The sequence below is a fragment of the Carex rostrata genome, chromosome 30, assembly GCF_964058835.1.
Source record: "Carex rostrata chromosome 30, lpCarRost1.2, whole genome shotgun sequence".
NCBI lineage: Eukaryota > Viridiplantae > Streptophyta > Magnoliopsida > Poales > Cyperaceae > Carex > Carex rostrata.
This window is the reverse complement of record NC_135947.1, coordinates 870,233-891,316: the sequence shown is the minus strand read 5'-3', so window position 1 is coordinate 891,316 and position 21,084 is coordinate 870,233.

Below are 21,084 nucleotides of genomic sequence, written 5' to 3'. Positions count from 1 at the left end.
CAACACTACTTTGTACTAATGACAAAAAATTATGCAGGCTCACAATTTATCAATCTGAGCATAAACACAGAAAATCCTGTAGGCTCACTATATACTGATCCTAGCACAGAAACCCTTGGTTTTTTTTTTCTTCTGATGATTTTTCTTGTTTACTTTTGTAAAGAGGTTTTAGTTGTAATACTGTAAGTACTGGTACAAATGTTGTATGTACTAATACGAAACGATATGTAACTAATTTTGTCCTGATTAATAAAATATTGCCTACCGGCTTTCAACCAAAACAAAAAGAAGTCTAGCTTGCATAATTAGACAACCAAAGCTAAATTATAGCATAACCTAAAACAATATCTGAAACCAAGTTTTATACTGACATCATAAAACTGAAAACATAGTACATTTGCTGTAAATTAAGGAATCTGTATCACCCCTGAGGCCCTGATACAGATTTATTTGAACCGCTTTTTTAACTTGGCACGCTCAAAACAGATCTTATAGTTTTAAGGAAGCTGATAATAGTACCCGCGCCACAGTATACGTGTTGTATCTGTAGAGGACCACTGAAAATTAAATATGAAAAAATAACTTTTTGTGAGGACCGCAAAAACTCCACAATTCAATTTTTTTCTAAAATATTAATATTTATGCATGAAAGTATTTATAGCTACGAGGTGAACAATTATTTATTGTGCGGGTACTGTAGCGCAAAGATAATAGTACCCGCATCACTGTACCCGAGGGGGGACTACCGAAAATTAAATGCAGAAAGATAACTTCCTGCAGGGACTTCAAAATCTCCACAATTTTTTTTTTCCATATTATTAATACCTACATAATATTTTCTTCAAATGAGATCCATGATGACGTACTTTCAGACTCGTCGCTGTACAAGTATTTATACCTATACTTGCAAGTATTTTTTACATATGACACTGAAAGTATTAATATATAAGTATTGAAAGTATTTATGCTTATACATTGAAGTATTTATTCGTATGATGTCAACTATTTTTGTTAGAGAAAGGCTGACACGGGGTTAATTGGAGAACTCTAAAAAGGATAATCATAACAAGAGACGCATCAAAGTATTAATATTTTTTTAAGTGTTAATATCTTATCTTCTAAATATTTATAACTACGAAGGTATACATATATAAGTATTTTTTACATATGACACTGAAAGTATTTTATAACTACGAATGTATACATATCTAAGTATTTTTTTACATATGACACTGAAAAGTATTAATATTTAAGTACTAATAGTATTTATATCTATGCATTAAAGTATTTATTCCTATGAAGTCAACTATTTTTATTAGAGAAATGTTGACGCGAGAACGAGTGCGGGGATTGGAAAAAGAAAACTATATATTTAGTGGGGACCATAATATATTATTCCTTTAAGTGCGGATACTGTAGCATAGAGTACAATAGCGCGAGTACTAAATTAATTATTCTAGTTTTAATAGGCACTGGATTGAGCTTAGTCCAATTTAGATTAATTTGAGCCATTTGCTTTTTTAAATTGAACCTCAGGTACCTGGGGGCCACAGAGGCACAGACAAGTCCATATTGTACAATTTAAAAGCATGTGTATTAATAAGATCGTAAAAATCTCCATTCTATTATTAAGCACGCTGGGTGTCCGATCCGCCAACGGCTACGATTGAAAGGTGAAACTTCGGATTTAATCTCAGCCCTTCAATTACATAATTTGTCTTCTTTTGATTAAATGCATCTGTTTTATATATAGAAGTCTAAATTTAGTTAAAAACATACCCACCACATGTGCTGCTACACGATACGTTACAATTAAAATTGAACAAATTCTGAAATTTAGCGATATATTTATCTGTTTTCTTTTTTTTGAAAAATAGTGGTATATACCACCGATTTCATTGAAATCAGAATCCTTAGAACAATCGATCTGGTACCTAAAATTGGTACCAAAATCAAATGTGGTTTACAAACAGGTCAAAACAAAAGTAGCAACGTGAGAAAGTAGCAAAAACATAATAACATGCACAAAACATAAGGCAGCAACCTAAGAAAATATCTAAACAACATAACATGCACACAAAAAACTAGGTACTACATATCTAAAAGGTCTTCATCCTCCTCCTCTTCTCCAAACATTGGAGATGGAGGGTTGCCATTGCCAAAATCCTGCATATCTCCCACTGGTGTTTCCTGAGACAGGGACAACGGAAGGTCCATCACTTGGGTCGTATCGGGACGTCTTTCTTCCTCCAACAGAATGAGATCTGGGAGATCCTTAACATCAAAAGGCATTATGAGATTTAATTTAAAGAAAGAATTGTCCCCTCTAGATTTACACCAAAATTGAGTAAGAGAAATAATCTTAGTACCAATAACCCTAATAGAACATGGAGAACTATCATTAAAGCATAATCGATTTCGTTCCAACCAAATAATCCATAAAACAGCCCCTCTCAATAATTCAACTAATAGTCTATCTTTTAAAGGGATAGAAGCATCAATCAACCATAATTCATCTAAAGTATGACAATTATAAACAAAATTGTTATGATTTGCAATCCAAATCCAAATTAATCTAATAAAAGAGCATTGAGTGAACAAATGATCAGTGCTCTCTTGTTGATCACAAAAAACACACGTAGTATCCCCTTGCCACCCTTTAGCGGCTAAATTGAGTTTGGTAAGTATTTTGTCCCTTCGAACCAACCATAAAAATTTTTTTATTTTCAAAGGCATATGAGATTTCCAAATGGTTGAATACTCTTTATTTGGTATTCCCCCATATTCCAACCACTTATAAAAAGAATGAACAGTAAAATTATCGTCCTTAGACCAACGCCATATAAGCTTATCCTCTAGCTGATCTAATAAAGTAAAATGTTGAAAAAGAAATTGCAAAGCATTCCATTCTACTAAGTAAATACCCGTAAGTTGTCTCTTAAAAGACAATTGTAAGAAGGAGTTAGTAAAAGCATCTGCCACAGAAATAAACCTATTATAAACAATTGAAAACAAATTGGGATATAAATGTTGCAAAGCATGTTCAGTAAACCATCTGTCTAACCAAAACGCAGTTGTTCTACCATTACCTATTTCTTTATTAAGGCCTAAATTAATTACCGCATGATCTTTGAGAATAGATCTCCAAAAAGGAGAACATACAAAAGGGGTAGTTCTAAAACCATATTTACAGTGAAGAATATCTTTCCATATACCAGTAATGGAATTGTCATGGAATCTTATCCACCACTTGGCTAGAAGAGCCTTATTCATAATTTTCAGATCTAAGATACCAAGACCACCTTGGTCTTTACTCTTACATACTGCATTCCATGCAACCAAAGAATATTTTTTCCTAATAGAATTACTCCCATGCCATAAAAATTTCCTTCTAATCTTATCTATTTTATGCCTAATTTTTGCGGGTAATCTATAGATAGACATCCAATATAAAGGAATCGCTGACAAAACTGAATTTAAAAGAGTAACTCGACCTCCTAAAGATAATAAATAGCCCTTCCAACTTTGAAGTCTTTTTTCAATTTTATCAATTAAAAGTTGTCAATCTATATCCGTAAGAGACTTATTATTGATTGGAACACCCAAATAAGTAAGCGGAAGATTAACTACTTTACATCCTAACACAGAAGATAAATCATCACATTCCGATATAGATAAATTGAGAGGATACATCTCACTTTTCTCAAAATTGATCTTAAGACCTGAAACATTCTCAAAAGCTAATAAAAGCCATTTAATATAATTCAAGATGGCCTTGTCAGCTTTAAGGAACAACAAAGTATCATCCGCAAAATGTAAATTCAAAATATTTCCAAAATTCGGAAAGTTCCCTAAGCCCTCGATATATCCTCCTACCTTTGCCCTTTGTAGAATCTTATTTAAAACATCAGTAACTAGAATAAAAAGGAAAGGGGATAGTGGGTCACCCTGTCTAACCCCCCTCTTACAAGAAAAATAAGGGCCTAAAGTACCATTTAAATTAACACATGTTCTACTGCCTTCTAAAGTTAATCTAATCCATGTAATAAATTTATGACCAAAACCCCTAGCATGCATCACTTCAAATAGAAAATCCCAATTAACATGATCAAAAGCCTTCTCAAAATCTAGTTTGAACAAAACCCCCTTCTGTTTTTTAATCTTTACATGATGCAATACTTCATGTGCAACGACAACATTATCAAGAATAAACCTACCCTTAATATAAGCAGTCTGAGAAGGATCAATAATAGTATCCATAACCAATGCAATTCGATTAGCTAATAATTTGGTAATAATCTTATAACTACAATTTATTAAACTAATGGGTCGAAAGTTCTTAACTGTAATGGCATCACATTTCTTAGGAATTAAACAAATGGTAGCTAAATTAAATTTAGAGACATCCAACTCATGTTTGAAGAAAGCATTAAAAATTTTAACTAAATCATCCTTAATAACATCCCAAAATTTTTGATAAAATAAGAAAGACATACCATCTGGACCAGGTGCTTTAGATAAGTTACATTCAAAGACTAATTGTTTAATCTCCTCTAAAGTAAAGGGAATTTCTAAAGAACTACTTTGTGCTAAAGATAAATTTTCAGAATCTGACCATAAATTAGACTGTAATGTAATCAGTCTAGTGGAAGAGGAACCCATAAGACTAATATAATAATCAGTAATGTGTTTTAAAATAACTGACTGATCAAAGACCATCACACCATCAATTTCTAAACAACTAATAGTATTTTTCCTCTTTCTAGAAGAAGCAGTTACATGAAAAAACTTAGTATTAAGGTCACCCTCAAGAAACCATTTCAATCTAGATCTTTGTTGCCAATATTTTTCCTCTTCCAAATAGATTTTATGTAACTCAAATTGACAAAATCGCCAATCGTCAATTTCAACATCGGAAAGTATATGGCCATCCAAATGTTGTTCGTAAACATCTATTTTATGAAGTAAACTAGACTTAATTCTTTTTTTTTCACCTCGAACATTTGAACTCCATCCTCTTAATTTCCTTCGCAAAAATTGCATTTTCAGTTTCCAAGTTAAACCCAAATCATTAGTCAACGGGAATGATACCCACCAAGAAGAAAGCAATTCAAAAAACCCTTCATAATCTAGCCAAGACTTATCAAATCTAATTAACTTTGAATGAGGAAAAACAAAAGCTTGTGTATCAAGAATAATAGGATTGTGGTTTGAATATGTTCTAGGGAGGGAAGAGAGTCTAGATAAATTAAAATGAGCATTCCAAGTAGTAGAACACAATACTCTATCTAATAAAGCTTGGGAAGGGGAGTTTAAGGACCTAGCCCAAGTGAACTTACGATCCGGTAAAGACAACTCCATTAATTGATTATTTCTAATAAAAGAATTGAATCTACTACTAATTATATGATTAAAAGTTAATCCAGCCCGTTCAGACCGCCGTCTAATCATGTTGAAATCTCCCATAATTAGCCAAGCACTAATACCCATATTACCAATATCTTGCAATTCTAATAAAAAATCCCTTCGTTCCTGACGCGGTGCGTACTAAAGAAATATCTAATTCAGATACAAACGTAAATGATGACCACAGCAGATCCATATTGATAAAAAAAAATTGTATGTCCAACTTGAAATCTGATCCACATAAATTAAATGGCATGGAACGGTCTTCTAAAATAACCGCTTTGCGTCAGTTCCGCAGAAGTCAAAGGGCCATAAACTGTAGTAAAACACCATTCAAAATTATCAATTTTATTCTTAATATGCAAGGTAATGGAGAATTGTCTAACATGAGAAGCAATTAGAAAGAATAAAGAGTCATTATATCCAAAAAGCAAACCCCCTGAAGCACCAGTAGAGGGTTTAAATTCCCATTGATTAATAGATGTACTTAAAGCTCTTAGAGTCCTATCGTGAAAACTATCTTTCTTAGTTTCCTGAATACACACCATATCAATATGATTATCGCGAAGCAAATCATGTAAGTATCTACGTTTAACAGACTTCCCTAACCCACGTGCATTCCAATTTAAGAACTTAACCATGTAAACTAATATTTCCCTCATGCACTATACCATCTAAATCAGTATCCTTATTCACTATACCACTTATGTCAGAACTAGAAATATAACCATTACCTACAGTATTATGAATCACAGACACAAGGTTAGGTTTAGAAAGAGATCGAATAGATTGCACTATCTTAATACTGTCCTCTAAAGTATCACCTAATTTAAAACCACTTACATCATATAATTTAACTAAATCAAGATCTGATAAAAATGAGTACGGAAATTGGTCAATAAGAAAATTTGTACCTGTCTTAGCGTGACCAGTAGACTTCGCTGGACCATCAGGTATCACCGTCACCTCCTTGGCACCCACCATATGATTCAATTTAACCCTGAGACTGTTTCGAGGTTCCTCATTGGAGACAACTTTCTCCTTATGCTTTCCTTTACGTTTCTTCTCATTTTCATGGTGAATAGCCAACTCCCAAGGATTCTGAATATCCACTGCAGCACGGGGAGAAGAAGGCACAGAGGGAGCAGCCCAAGGATCGTGATCAAGTGTATAACTAGAGACATCAGCAGTTGACGAAACACCACAATCAATCAATTGTTCCAAAGGAGAGTACTTATTGCCTAACTCGCCTTGAAACAACACCATCTCAGAAGTAATAGGAGCAGGAGGCAGAGAAGGCTTTGGAGAAGGGGGAGGCTGGAGCGGGGGAGGAGGCAGAAGAGAAGGCGAAAGAGGTTGAGTCGGTTGAGAGGATGGGGAAGGATGAGACAGGTGGGAAGGTGGGGAAGATGGCTGATTCTGTAGAGGATCCGGCTGAAATGACTGTTGAGAATGTGGTTGAGAAGGCAGTTGAGAAGGCGAGTGAGAAGGTGGTTGAGATGGCGGTTGAGACGGAGTATTGTGCAGCTGAGGCAGCGGTTTAGAAGGATGATTGTTTGAATGAAGAGATGGCTGATATGATTGAGGGTTTGGAACGGATAGCAGCTGAGATGGTGGAGACTGATAGGGAGGAGGTGGCTGCTGCGATGTAGGTTGTGACTGATAAAGTTGCGGTGGTGGAGGTTGTGGATGAGACGGTGGAGGAGGTGGCAGAGGAAGCTGCTGTGACGGGTGAGAAAAAGGTGGTGGATATGGCGGTAGAGGTGGAGGATGAGAGAAAGGGATCTGAAATTGCGGCTGAGGAATGAATGATGGTTGTACGGGAGGCGGATGAACAGGTTGTGGAGGCTTTGATGGTTGCGCCGAATGAACCTTGGAAGAAGAAAAAACCCTTTGTCTACGCATTGATGGAGGTCTTCCATCACCTTCGACCACAAATTGTATCCAATGATAACGAGAAATCCCTCGCGGGTCTGTAAACAACATCTTACGGCAAGGAGGAATATCGGAACGCTCAGAAACCCCAATCTTGAGTCTCAAATACTTCAGATTTTCTTTAGTAGAAGAAATGAGATCTACTTGAAGTACAAGACCTCCTATTTCACTGGCTATCCGATCAATCTCTGCCCCTTGCAGCAATGGAAATGGCAATCCATAGATCTTTATCCAAAATGGCAGAGGTTCCCAACCCCCATCAAACTTACAAGGATCAAAAGCCTCCAATCGAAAAACAACATCCCCTAGCAGAATATTCTTCTCTTGAAGTGCTATGCGACGCCAATCCGAATCAGGAGGGTGAATCAAGAAACATACTTCCGACAAAGGGATCACCTTCCAAATAAAGTCCTTAACCGGGAAACGCTCAGCCAAGCATGATGAGATAAAGACAGCCCCTTTATGATAAGAATCCGTAATCACTACCCCCCGACGCAAGATAGAATCAAAATCCCGAATAGCTTGCGTACCAGCAAATCTCATGACCGGCAAAGAACGACCAGTAATTTTCATTGCCTCTGTCAACAGAGGTCTTGATTGAGAAGCAGTCATAGCAAGAGATGGACAATTCGTTGATCGATGACCTACCTTGGTACAGGCGAAGCAAACCAAAGCGTTATGGCAGGATCGAGCCAAATGACCCGAATCACCACAACGGAAGCAAATCAGAGAGCCTTTCGCAGAGAGAGTCTGAATTGAACGTAACTTGGAACGGAGGTGGGAAGAGGAAGAGACTCTATCTGAGAGATGGATCGAAGCTGATGAGGATTGAGGCGGTGTAAGAAGAAGAGGCTTGTCAGATAGCGTTGCTGCAAAAGAGCGAGCGCCGTCGTGATGCTCTCCTGGGCGCCATCTCACGAACGCATCTGATTTGGGATTGAGCAGAGGTGCCTGATTGGAGGATGGCCCAGCGATAGGATTAGAAGAGAGAAGAGAAGGATTGACCGAACTGGAGGGAAGTGGATTAGGCGGTTGAATTAACGGCGCAGATGGGAGTATTGCTGAACGCGATGAGAGAACAGAAGAGAGGCGAGAGAGGGTCGTCTGTAGATCCGCCAGTAAAGAAGGAAGTGGCGTCTCCAGTGTAGACATCGGAAAAGAAAGAAATCTCGAACAGGCCCAAGGCTAACTTCTTGAAAACCCGTTCAATCACGCGGCCCAATTCTTTCTTTTCTTGAAAACCCGAGGCTTCAGCCTAGTCACCTATCTGTTTTCTTATTTCTTTGTTTCCATATTTCTCCTCTTCAATTGAGAAGACTCCACCTTCTATTTTCTTATTTCTTTGTTTCCTTACTTCTTTGTTTCTCTTTCTTTGTTTCTATACATATTGGTGTGGGCAATTTAGAATATATTTTCAATATAGAATATATCAATGTCACCTTGGTAGCCTCTACCAATATTTCAAAAAAAAAAGAATATATCAATGTGTGTGTGTATATATATATTTTATAAATTAAAACGTGTGTGTGAATATATATTTCTCTTATAATATGTGTGTGTATATATATATCCTATACATACACACGATAACACTTTTTATTTATGTTTTTTAATATCATATTATATACTGATATTGAATTGTTGTATGATATTTAATATTAGATTCAAATCGAGCTATTATTTGATACCATTGATACTTAAAAATAAAGAATCATCACATCATCAAATTGTTATCAGAGGTCATGATTAAAGTTAATTAAAAATACATAATCATATAAATTTTCTATTAACATGTGTTTTAATTTTTAATACTTATTAGTTTTATTGATATATTTGTTTCTTATAATATGTCCCGTTGCAACCCACGGGTATAATACTAGTAAACTATTATGTCCTCTAATCCGAGAACCCCTCCAGTATCTTTATTTTTAACCGATCTTTTCGGCCCAAATGTAACTAAGAATGGAAGCCCAATAAGATCCTGATATCATTTATTACACATCCCAATAGATAAATTTGAAAAGGTAAACGATATACTAGGCCAGAAAGCCCTTTTTTTTTTTTTTTTTTTCCCCTTACAATATCAGCGTTTAAAACAAAATTTTAAATTGGTGGCAAATTGATCATTAAAGCAAAAACCTCAGGAGGTACACGTTTAATCTTCACATTGCGACATGGATATTCAGGTGATATGTATATAAGTTGTTTCAGTGGTAACAGAAAACAGCAATGATGATGTGCCAAAGTTCATCACTTAAAAATGAAAGTGTCATTAAATTGTTATTGGTTGGAGTTCATCTATTTGACATGGAATAATTTAGGTAAAAAACAAATATATGGTGATATAAATGCGCCATCATAACTCTATAAAAATGATATAAGAATAGGAAGTAGCTACATATTGTTTATTTTTCAATACTAAAAATATATTCTTCGGACCATCTCTTTTGGGATTTTTTTTATTAGTACAGTAATCACATAATAGCTAAACAAATTCGAACTATAAAATTATGGGGATAAAATATTGGAGAAAACAAAAAATCATTGTTTATTTAATAAAATAATAGCTATATGTGCTAAAATTGAACTAAACAAAGTCCTCACTATTTGCTATTTAAATATTCATTGGCCACCATGTCCTTATTTGTATAATTTATTATAGACACATTTGTATTGGTCTAGTCCTTGTATTATATGATCCTCGCATCATATTTGTCGGGTACAATTATTACCAATAACTTCGGTATGTGGGATGCTTGGGAGCTCTCAAATGATCAAGTACAGTATGCGACATTTAATGCATACCTCTTGTTTCAGCTATTACTACGGCTAGTAGCAAGCCTCTCGTTTCAGGAAAGAGGGTCTTTTCATTGGGGTTCTTTACTGGTGATAAACAAATTTTAAACGTTTCGAACTTGGTTACCTCTGACTCTGAACTTGATTACCTCTGATGTCTTTGTACATTTATGATAAAAGTGAATGTTATATGTATTGTATTGAAATTGTTCTAATTCTTCTTGCATTCTATTTTCAGAAAACTTTTTTTTTTTTTTATGGTTGGCGGGTAACCTCCAAACAAATTTTATAAATAATATAAAGGGTTTAATTACACAAATTTTCAAAAATAAAACGGAAGCGCAAGGGATGAATAGGATAATGAATCTTTGTCCGGTTAATTTTAAAAATAGTACTCAATTGATTTTGAATTTTGATATCGGCCGATGAATAGGATAACGAAAGGTCAATTATCTTTTTTTTTTTTGAGGAATAAATAGTCTTTTGTTTTGAAACCTTGGCAGCGGCTGTCAAGTATAATTTTTCATTAAATAAAAGTAAAATTACATCCATCACCGCAACATCACAACATCATCACAATATCGTCCAAACAACACAACGACATCTAAAAACACAACACAACCACTAACAACATAACAATAACATCTAACGAATCGACTTCAAGCGATCGTCAATCTCCTCTCTCACCTTCTTGCTCTTCGCTGCACCAGCTGGCTGGCTAACAACACCAAGATAGAGGCATCTAGAATTTTTTTTTTAAAAAAAAAAAGAAGGGGTGGTGGCAGGTGGGGGAGGCTGGCACTGGCTGCGACCTCCCCCACCTCTGACTAGGATTCCGATGTAGAGGTTTTAGAGATCGAGAACAAAGTTAGAGTGATTATTAAGAGGAATAAATAGTCGACTACCATTTTTCCCTATTTAACAAGTAATTAATTAACAAGGTAAGTGGCCCCAAAATGTCTAATTGAAAGCCAATTTTACAATGAGTCATATATGTTGAAGATGTAAAATATGAACAGTCTATGCGCCAGTCTCAAACGATTTATCTTGTCAGTTTTTGCAAAATAACATTTATTAATGACAGAAAGCTTTTCAGTTTTATTCGTTTGAATTCAATTCGTTATGAAAAGGACACAGTACTTCTAACGCATTTGATCCCACGTAACAACAATTGCTCAAAGAATTATTTTCTTTAATTTAAGAAATGGTAATGCGAACACTACCCGCGAAAAATAATCAATGTGCAACTGTAACATTCTAGATTTGCATTTAATTAACTTGATATAATGTCATTTCATATGAAAATTAAAAGTTTTTCAAACATTAATTATTTAAATCAAAACGTAAAAGTAAGTGTTGGGAAACAACTAAAACTTATTAATATTAATTTGTAATGAGATCTTCATAAGAAAATACTCGGACGTAAAAATGATAGGATATAATTCCAAAACTCCAGCCAAATTCCAACCAAACTCCTGCGCGCATAAATCTCCTATAAATAAAAATTCCAGCAAAATTTAGAACCTACAATTACAACCAACTATGGCTAGCTCAAGCCTAACCCGATTAATTCCTGATCCTGCTGTTTGAGCTGTTCATCACAATAGCCATGGGTGATACAGAAAGGAAGCCTCAGGATCAGAGCAGCCCACTGCTTAATTTCCAACAAATGGTCGACCATCTCTTTAAAACCGTTCTGCTGGGCAATGATTCAGAGGAACTGAATTGGACTGTGCGGGCAAGAAATGATTCCGATACAAAAATTCCAGCACCGAAAAACTTGACGATGTTGATGGAGGAGTGCTGGATGTACTTTGGCCACCCGCAAACGATCCGGGATGTCAATGGCTTCTTTAAGTGGGGTTGCCAGCCATATCCGATCACATGTGACGTAAGTCATTATTAGAATAATATCTTTTTCGAATTGAAATGTGTGAAAAATTAAAGAATCTAAAATTCAGAGAGAAAATAGAGTACATGATTCCTTAGCAGCACGTTATGTATTTAAATGAAGTTACATTCATAGTTGCTATATAGCAATCTTTCGAAGTCTACATATCAGTTATTTAAAGATCTTTGGTGTTTTCTGATAGGGCATCAAGGCGCTGCCTAAGGAGTGCATCGCCAACATGTTTTACTTGAACAAGAACGTCAGATCACCGCAAATTAAGGAGCTGTATCCGGTGTACCATGACACACCGACCGATCGATGTGAAAACAAACCAATATGTGAGCTACTGCCAGGATCTGATTACAGTTTTGCAGATAAGGATTGACCTACTAGCTTCCAAGGGGAAAGGTGGCCGTCGAGATCGAAGGCGATGATGGCGGCAATGGAGATGTTTGATTAGATACAACAGAGGCTGTCAGGAATGAAAATTGAAAGGAGAGAATTTGTAGATACAGATCAAATATTTTTTGGATTTGCAAACCCTATACACTGTCATATATAATATTTCTCATAAGATCGAATTAAATAAAAAGGAGAGAATTTGCCTCTGTTGTGTTACGAATATTGCTTCACATGCAATGTTCACATTAGACGCGCAGTTTTAATATACGTACGTACATTCAATTTTATTATGTTAGATCTAATAAACCTCCAAGGGTGAAGTGGTATTTTAATTTTTTGTATTAATAGCAACTTTTAAATCATTTGTTTAGGGAAAGTATAAAGTTAATCCCCTCATATGTTGGTCTCCTACAATTTAAAATACGGAACAAGAAAGATTCAAGTGTGAAGTATGGAAGATCATGACCATTAAAAGGAAAATTTATTGGTATATATGTGACACATCTCAAACTAGAAATTCCGAATTAAAGTGTGATCATGCCTCGTCTCATATTTAATAATTCATAAATATGTATAAACACAAATAATAATATATTTACAATACGTACGGAACAAGAAATATTCAAGGGTGAAAGTATGAAAGATCTTGACCATTGAAAGGAAATTTTATTGGTATATATGTACCTAGAAAATTTAATAAAAGTTTGAAAATAACAATAAAATGTAAATTTTCTAAATTTCTAATCTAGCATAAATGTTAAAACGTTTACTATTTTCGTAAATGCATTGTAAAACAACGTCGATGTCCAGTCCACGTCTTCATTTGAGCTTCAAATTCCAAGTTAACCGATAATTAATGTGGTCACGATAGACGTCAAAAACCTGACTGCAGCATCGATCTCTACCCAAATATAATAAATAATAAAATAATGTACATACAAATATTAGAAATAAAATAACCGCACGATATGCGTAGATCAAAGAGTTTATGTATCTCTCTATTTATATATATCTATATGAAAAAATAACTACGAAAAATAGATAGTGTGAATGAAATTTTTTAACTGGGTTCAGAAAATATTATCAATGTGCATGTAATTAAGATTCAAGATTTACATTTAACTTGATATAATGTCATTACGTGAAAATTAAAAGTTTTTCAAACATAAATTATTTAACTCAAAACGTAAGGAAAGAACTAAAACTTAAAAATATTTTATAATGAGATCTTCATAAGAAAATACTCCGAAGTAAAAATTATTGGATACTCAAAAGATATAGTAAATTAAGTTTAATTTTTTTTTTTTTTGAGGTTTATGGTTTTCAGTAGGGGTGAAAACAGAGCGGATAACGTTGATACCATATCTGCATCCGTCGGATAATGAGTGGATACGAATACAGATACGGATAGTAAACGGATATCAAAATTCAAAATTAAATTCGCCTTAAATGGATACAGATACGGAACGGATAGTCCACGGATACAGATTCAAATACGGATATAAAACGAATAATTATCGAATTATTGAGACATGTGAATAATCCACCTATATAATATTATATAATACAATGTAAGTAGAGGAGGGTTCAAATGCCTCCATTTTTTGTGCCTCCATCATGCCTCCATTTTTAAAAACTTTAATAACTCAAAATTTAAATCTTAAAATTCAAAATAAAACCGTTGGATATGAACTACATCATTTTATCTATGCACGTGTAAAAAATTATGACATTTGAACTTTGTTTTGGTTGTCATCTTGAGCTTGTAAAAATGTATACTAATGTGGATAATTTTTAGACGTTGATTTTTTAACTTATTAATTCACATAAAAGCAAAATGAAAATGTGATAATTTTTTATGGACACATAGAGAAAATAACGTAGATCACATCTAACGGTTTTATTTTGACGTTTAAGTTTTAAACTTTAAGTTATTTAAGTTTTTAAAAATAAAGACATGATGGAGGCACAAAAAATAGAGGCATTTGAACCTCCTCATGTAATTATATAATCAACATATATATATTTTTTTTATAGTAATGAAAAAAAAGGCAAAAGAAAACAACTCAACTGGGTTGCGTTGTGCCATTGGTTAATTAAGGAGACAGCTCAATTGCGTTGCGTCTGATGGGCTTTGTCTGCGCAGGTTCGTTTCCTACTGTTCACAAGTAGAAAATATCATTTTTCGGAAGTCACTTCTTATCCGGTCCGGAGATTCATTTAGTCCCACAATAAAAATAGAAGTATAAGGTGAATCATTATTTATATACTCTCTAACTCCCCCTCCAATGCTAAGTCACCACACCCTCCAAATCTCCAATGCTAAGTCACGTGGTGAGCTTGTTCCGCCTTGGAAAAGTAAAAGAAATATAATTCGGAGAGCTCAGCACAGTGGATTAGTTTTAATATATAATATATAAAGTAGTACTTAATATTTGCAATTGCCCTGGACATAATAGTTAACAAATAATTTTTGAACAAACAAAGTATCTAAACCAATGAAAGCAACCAAATCTATTTTGTAATTAGAGGAGAGAGTCAAAGAAAGGTGACCTTATTTTTGCAGATAAGCTCTTGACGACAGGGAAATTGTTGAAAAGAAACAACGGAAAAATCGAGCAGTGATGGAAGAGAAATCTCAGCGGAGATGTACAGTGGCGATCAGAATAGAGAGAAGAGAGACGGAGAAGGAAATCGATCTTGTGCTGATGGAGAGAGAGAGGTGAGACGACGAAATCGATTTTGTGCTAGAGTAAAACAGGGCCGACATTTTTATTTTTACCCAATTAAAAAATTATTTTAATAATAATAACCAAGGTTTATCAAAAATTTTAAAAATATCCAATCCGTGGAATTTTTCCACGGGTTGGAATTTTAATTCCCACCGTGGAAAAATTCCACGGGCCCAACTTTTTTTTTTTTTTTAAACAGAAATTTGTATTTATTTTTTATTTTTTGTATTGAAATATTAGAAATATTGGATATATTTCTTTGAAAATAGATGAAATACAATATAATTTGATTTATTAGAAAGACTGCAACAAATAACCCGGATCAATATTTTTCAGGTCAGATTTTTCGCGGCTGTAAGAAAAATTAATATATTTCTTTATGTGTTATTGGAAAAAAATAAAAATGCTTAGATTCCGAGTTATTGATCCCGGTTCAAAAGTCACTTCTATGTAATCTAGAAAATATTATGATCTTTCTAGTACATTTAATTTATTAAAAGTTTTATCTATTTTGAGAATTATTTTTGAAATTAAATCATTAAATAAATTAAAGTTTTTGTTTTTTTTTCAAAATAGATATAACTTTTAATAAATTAAATGTACTAGAAAGCTCATAATATTTTCTAGATTACATAGAAGTGACTTTTGAACCAGGATCAATAACTCGGAATCTAAGCATTTTTATTTTTTTCCAATAACACATAAAGAAATATATTAATTTTTCTTACAGCCGCGAAAAATCCGACCTGAAAAATATTGATCCGGGTTATTTGTTGCAGTCTTTCTAATAAATCAAATTATATTGTATTCCATCTATTTTCAAAGAAATATATCCAATATTTCTAATATTTCAATACAAAAAAATAAAAAATAAATACAAATTTCTGTTTTAAAAAAAAAAAAAAAAAGTTGGGCCGTGGAATTTTTCCACGTGGAAAAATTCCACGGGTTGAGTATTTTTAAAATTTTTGATAAACCTTGGTTATTATTATTAAAATAATTTTTTAATTGAGTAAAAATAAAAATGTCGGAAAAAAGGGCAAAGCTTTTTAGGAGAACAATTTATTGTCAGATGGAGGAGATAGAAACTGAAAAGTTCTTTTATAAATATCTCAAAGAAAATCTAGAAAAACCAATTTAATGACGTAAGAGGGTCCCACTTGTTGGTGTTACTGTATATGAAACTGTTCATATACAGTAACTTTCCCACCCCAGATTATATATCTATAGATAGATATCCGTATCTGTATCCGTATCCGAGTTTTATTCACTATATTCAATTATTATCCAGACTCCGTTTTCACCCCTAGTTTTCAAACATTAATTATTTAATTCAAAACGTAAAAATAAGTGCTGGGAAAGAACTAAAACTTATAAATATTTTATAATGAGATCTTCATAAGAAAATACTCGGAAGTAAAAATTATTGGATACTCAAAAGGTATAGTAAAAAAATAAATTTTTTTTTTGAGGTAACAAAGTTTGAATTTCACAGATGCAGTGCATATCATAGTGACAAATAAATTATTCGGATTCGGTGAGGTGATGTCAAAATTTTGTGATTCGAAAATAATTCGGATATAATTCGGAAATAATTCGGAATTATCCAGATTAGAGATATCAGCACTGCAATTGAGAAAAAAAAACCAAAAAAATATATATTATGGGAAAAATTTGGAAAAACTTCGTAAAATTTAGAAAAAAGTTCGTAAAATTCACAAATTATTCAGGTGTAATTCGGTCAAAGTTTGGTCAACCGAATAATTTGACGTTCGGTTCGGCATAACCAAAATAATGAATTATTCGGGTATAATACGATAATCTGGTCACTATTCATGGTGCATATATAATTGTCACACCCCGGAACTAGGGGTCGTGCAGTTACGCCGTGAATATATAGATGACTATACATTCACAAGGCAATTACGGTGTAAACCTAACATAATATCGGTTTACAACATCACCACTTATCATTTAATCCGATTTAAAATCATGTTTATACAAATACATTTATAGATTATCAAACTATACTCAATAGTATATGTATAAATTCGTGCAATAACTATATAATCGAAAGATTAAACAATCCCAAATCAATTCCCATTTTATACCAGTTCTCTTCCCCGATTTCAACTCGATCGATCCCCATATTTCCAAATCAATATAAACCATTCCCATTAACATTTTATACACAGTTTAAAACATAAAAGAAAATTCATATTAAATCACAGTAAACGTTTAATATACAATTAGGTTTACAAAACCACTCGACACGGTCCGATAACAAGGTTATACACAAATACCATACCAAAACCCTATCGACATCAAAATGGACTCAATGTGAGGCATACCCTATCGCTATGCGGCTTAAACCTCACTGGTCGAGCACTCGAATCCCTTCTATTCGCGTTTACCTGCAAACACATACGAAAGAATAAAGTTCCCCGAGGGGATAGTGGGTGAGAAAACTTGTCAACCGTTTTCTCAGTGCGGAATTTAGTCAGGGCTACTGGATTTGTAAGAAATCCATTACCGGAACTAAATAAACCTGCAACGAGTTTCAATTCAACAATTCGATAAAAGAAATGCATATGCAACATATATAGAAGCAATTGAAATCTAACTCATATCACAATCAAATGAAATCGAAGAATTCATAGAATGGTTTGGTATAACATATACAATTGCTAAGTCCGGTTACAATTGATAGATATCGACTATCCATCTCATTTGGCTTAACATTTCTCTGGTCTGGTTTATAGTCAAACATCCATATCAATTCGTCAATTTCCAATTTAGGATTGCATATCTCCCGATCATGCAACGGGTTGTCACTCTTCCAAAGAGAGACCAATAACAATCAATTATCCACAGTTTCAATCCTCCTGCTATACTCTACCTTTTTTGGTATCAGTTAACCTAGCTCTGCCTTTCTCCTTGGTTACCGATACCCTCCACAATTAGGGTTATTCACCGTATGCGCATATGGGCCCTGAGACAAAGTCTAGTAGCTAGCTAGACATTGTCCCTACAATTCACTCATTTCATTCACAATTAACTTATCCTCTGCCCTCTTCACATTTCAGTACTGTGGTTCCATTCAATTATCAAAACAATAGAACAATCAATCGAATAACAATACCAACATGCTAGATCAACAATATCATATCAATTCAATTATATCATTACTTATTTTCATGCAATGCTGCAAATAATGCTAACAATAGAGATCCAAAATGAGGTCATGCACAATACGTCAATTAACAATTCAATCGGTATATATATATAAGCACATATATATATATATATATACATGTACCGTTATTTAATTCTAAGTAATAGAATCCAAAACAGATCCCGTGAACCCCCGCACCTGATCAAGTAGGGCACTTGGGTAGGATCCGGTATCGCTAAATTCGACGACCTCGTCTAATCCGCTAATCCTCGGTCAATCGGGTCTATGCCTAAATTACATGGCATAGCAAGTCAATTTCAATATAATTCATAATTCCTATACCCAATCGCATTCTAATACTCGTAAACGGTCAATTCAACAAATTCGGACGTTTTACCATCTTACCCTTGCAATTCACCCTTTTTTTAGGGTTTAAGTCACATTTCTTCTCAATTGGGGTTTATATCGAATAGATAGCAATACGGAAGTCTCAATTCACTCAAACTCGTAATCACGGTCATTTACAATTCAATTTATTCGAAAGTTGGTTCAAAACCCTAATCAATTTGGGATAATCTCACCATTCGGGTTTTAGTTGGAATTGAGACATGAAATCAATCAAATAACGCTCAAGAAGCAACAAAGACATTGATTCTCGAGTTTGGTTCAATTTGGTCGGGTTTCACCGAAACCCTAGAAATCAAGGGACGAGAAAATAGAGCAAACGAGAAGAGGGATTACCAAACCAAGTGGAGGAAGGGGCGAGATTTGAGCTCCTCTACGATTTTCTCAAGTTTCGGCCAATTCCGCGGGAAATCAGACTCTCTCTCTCACTCTTTATCTCTCTCTCGTGTCTCTCTGTTGGGGCGGCCAAAGAGAAAGGGGAAAGGAGGAAGAGAAAGAAGGAGAGAGAACATGAATTTTTGCTAAATAAACCCTCACTTTATCGGATAAAACGTTATGACGTTTTGTTAAATCGTTATAACGATTCAGCTAGTGAAAAACGCAGGAAATAGTGTATAAAACGCATAATTTGGTGTATAAAACGTTATAACATTTTCTGAAAACGTTATGACGTTTTAATTGAATCCAGCCTTCATAAAATCGTCGTTTTTCATCAAGTTTTACAGTGAAAAACGTTACATAACGTTTTAAAAACGTTATAACGTTTTAGGAAATTTTTTTTTTTTTTTCACGGTGTTACATTTCTCCCTCACTTAAAAACAAAGTTCAATCCTTTGAACTTAACTACGTACCTGAACTGTCGAATAACTCAGGATATTGTTCGCGAATTTTCATTTCAAGTTCCCACGTCGCCTCTTTTTCTGAGTGTCGTCCCCACTGCACTAATACAAGTCCAATCGTTCGGTTTCTTAATCTTTTCTCTTTTCGGTCCAGAATTCGCATTGGTTCTTCTTTATACGCCAGATTCTCATTTACTCGCAGGTCAGAATGATCGATGCAATGAGATGAATCCTTTACATACTTCCGGAGCTGCGATATGTGAAACACTGGATGAACTCGGCTCAAAGCCGGAGGTAACGCAAGCTCATATGCCACTTGTCCCACTCGATTCTGAATTTGAAACGGACCGATATATCTCGGACTCAACTTGCCCGATACACCAAACCGATGTACTCCCCTGACTGGAGATACTCGGAGCCACACATGGTCACCCTCTTGGAATTCCAAATGCCGCCGGTGTACATCCGCGTACTTCTTTTGTCGATCTCGAGCGGACTTTAGTCGGCTCAAGATAACCTGTGTCTTTTCTGCAGCCTCTTGTATCATTTCTGGTCCTGTAGGTAAATAAGTGCCCGCGGGACCCCACCACAAGGGTGTCCGGCATGTCTCACCCGTAAGTGCCTCCAACGGTGGCATCCCAATACTCGAGTGGTAACTGTTGTTATAAGCGAATTCAACTAGGGGCAAATGATCTAACCAAGACCCTTGGAAGCTCAACGCACACGCTCGAAGCATGTCTTCCAGGGTTTGAATGGTCCTCTCTGACTGTCCATCTGTTTGCGGGTGATGCGTGGTACTGAACCTCAGTTTTGTTCCCATAGCCTCTTGGAAACTCTTCCAAAAATGAGAGGTAAATCTCGTATCTCGATCCGATATGATCTCACGTGGGCAACCATGATACCTGAAGAAAAATTTCATAAATATCTCCGCTAAGGCCCGACCCGAGGTATCAGGTCCAAGCGGAATGAAATGAGCCACCTTAGTCAGCGTATCCACAATCACCCATATGGTCTCATGTCGCCCTTTTGTCCTTGGAAAGCCACTTACGAAATCCATCGTAATTATCTCAAATTTACCTCTTTTCTTGTCCAACGGCTGGAGTAATCCGGCTGTCCTTCGTCTATCAGCCTTCACCTGCTGACAGACTTGGCATTTCTCGACGTATTTCCTCACGTCATTCTTCATGTTGGGCCACCAGAAGTATCGCCTCAGATTCTGGTACATTTTCACTTCCACAGGATGGATAGTGTATCCCGAATCATGCGCCTCCGATAGAACCAAGGTCTTCAACTCTGCATCTTCAGGAATGCATATACGGTTGCCAAACCGCAAGATTCCTTCATCATCTATCCGGAATGGAGTCTCTCTGTCTGATGTCGCATGATCTCGGAATTTCTGACATTTCGGATCCTCATGTTGCGCTACCCGAATACGATCGTGTAATTCGGGACTCACCTCAATAGCAGCAGAAATAATCGACATAGCTGCCGATGCACTCGTAC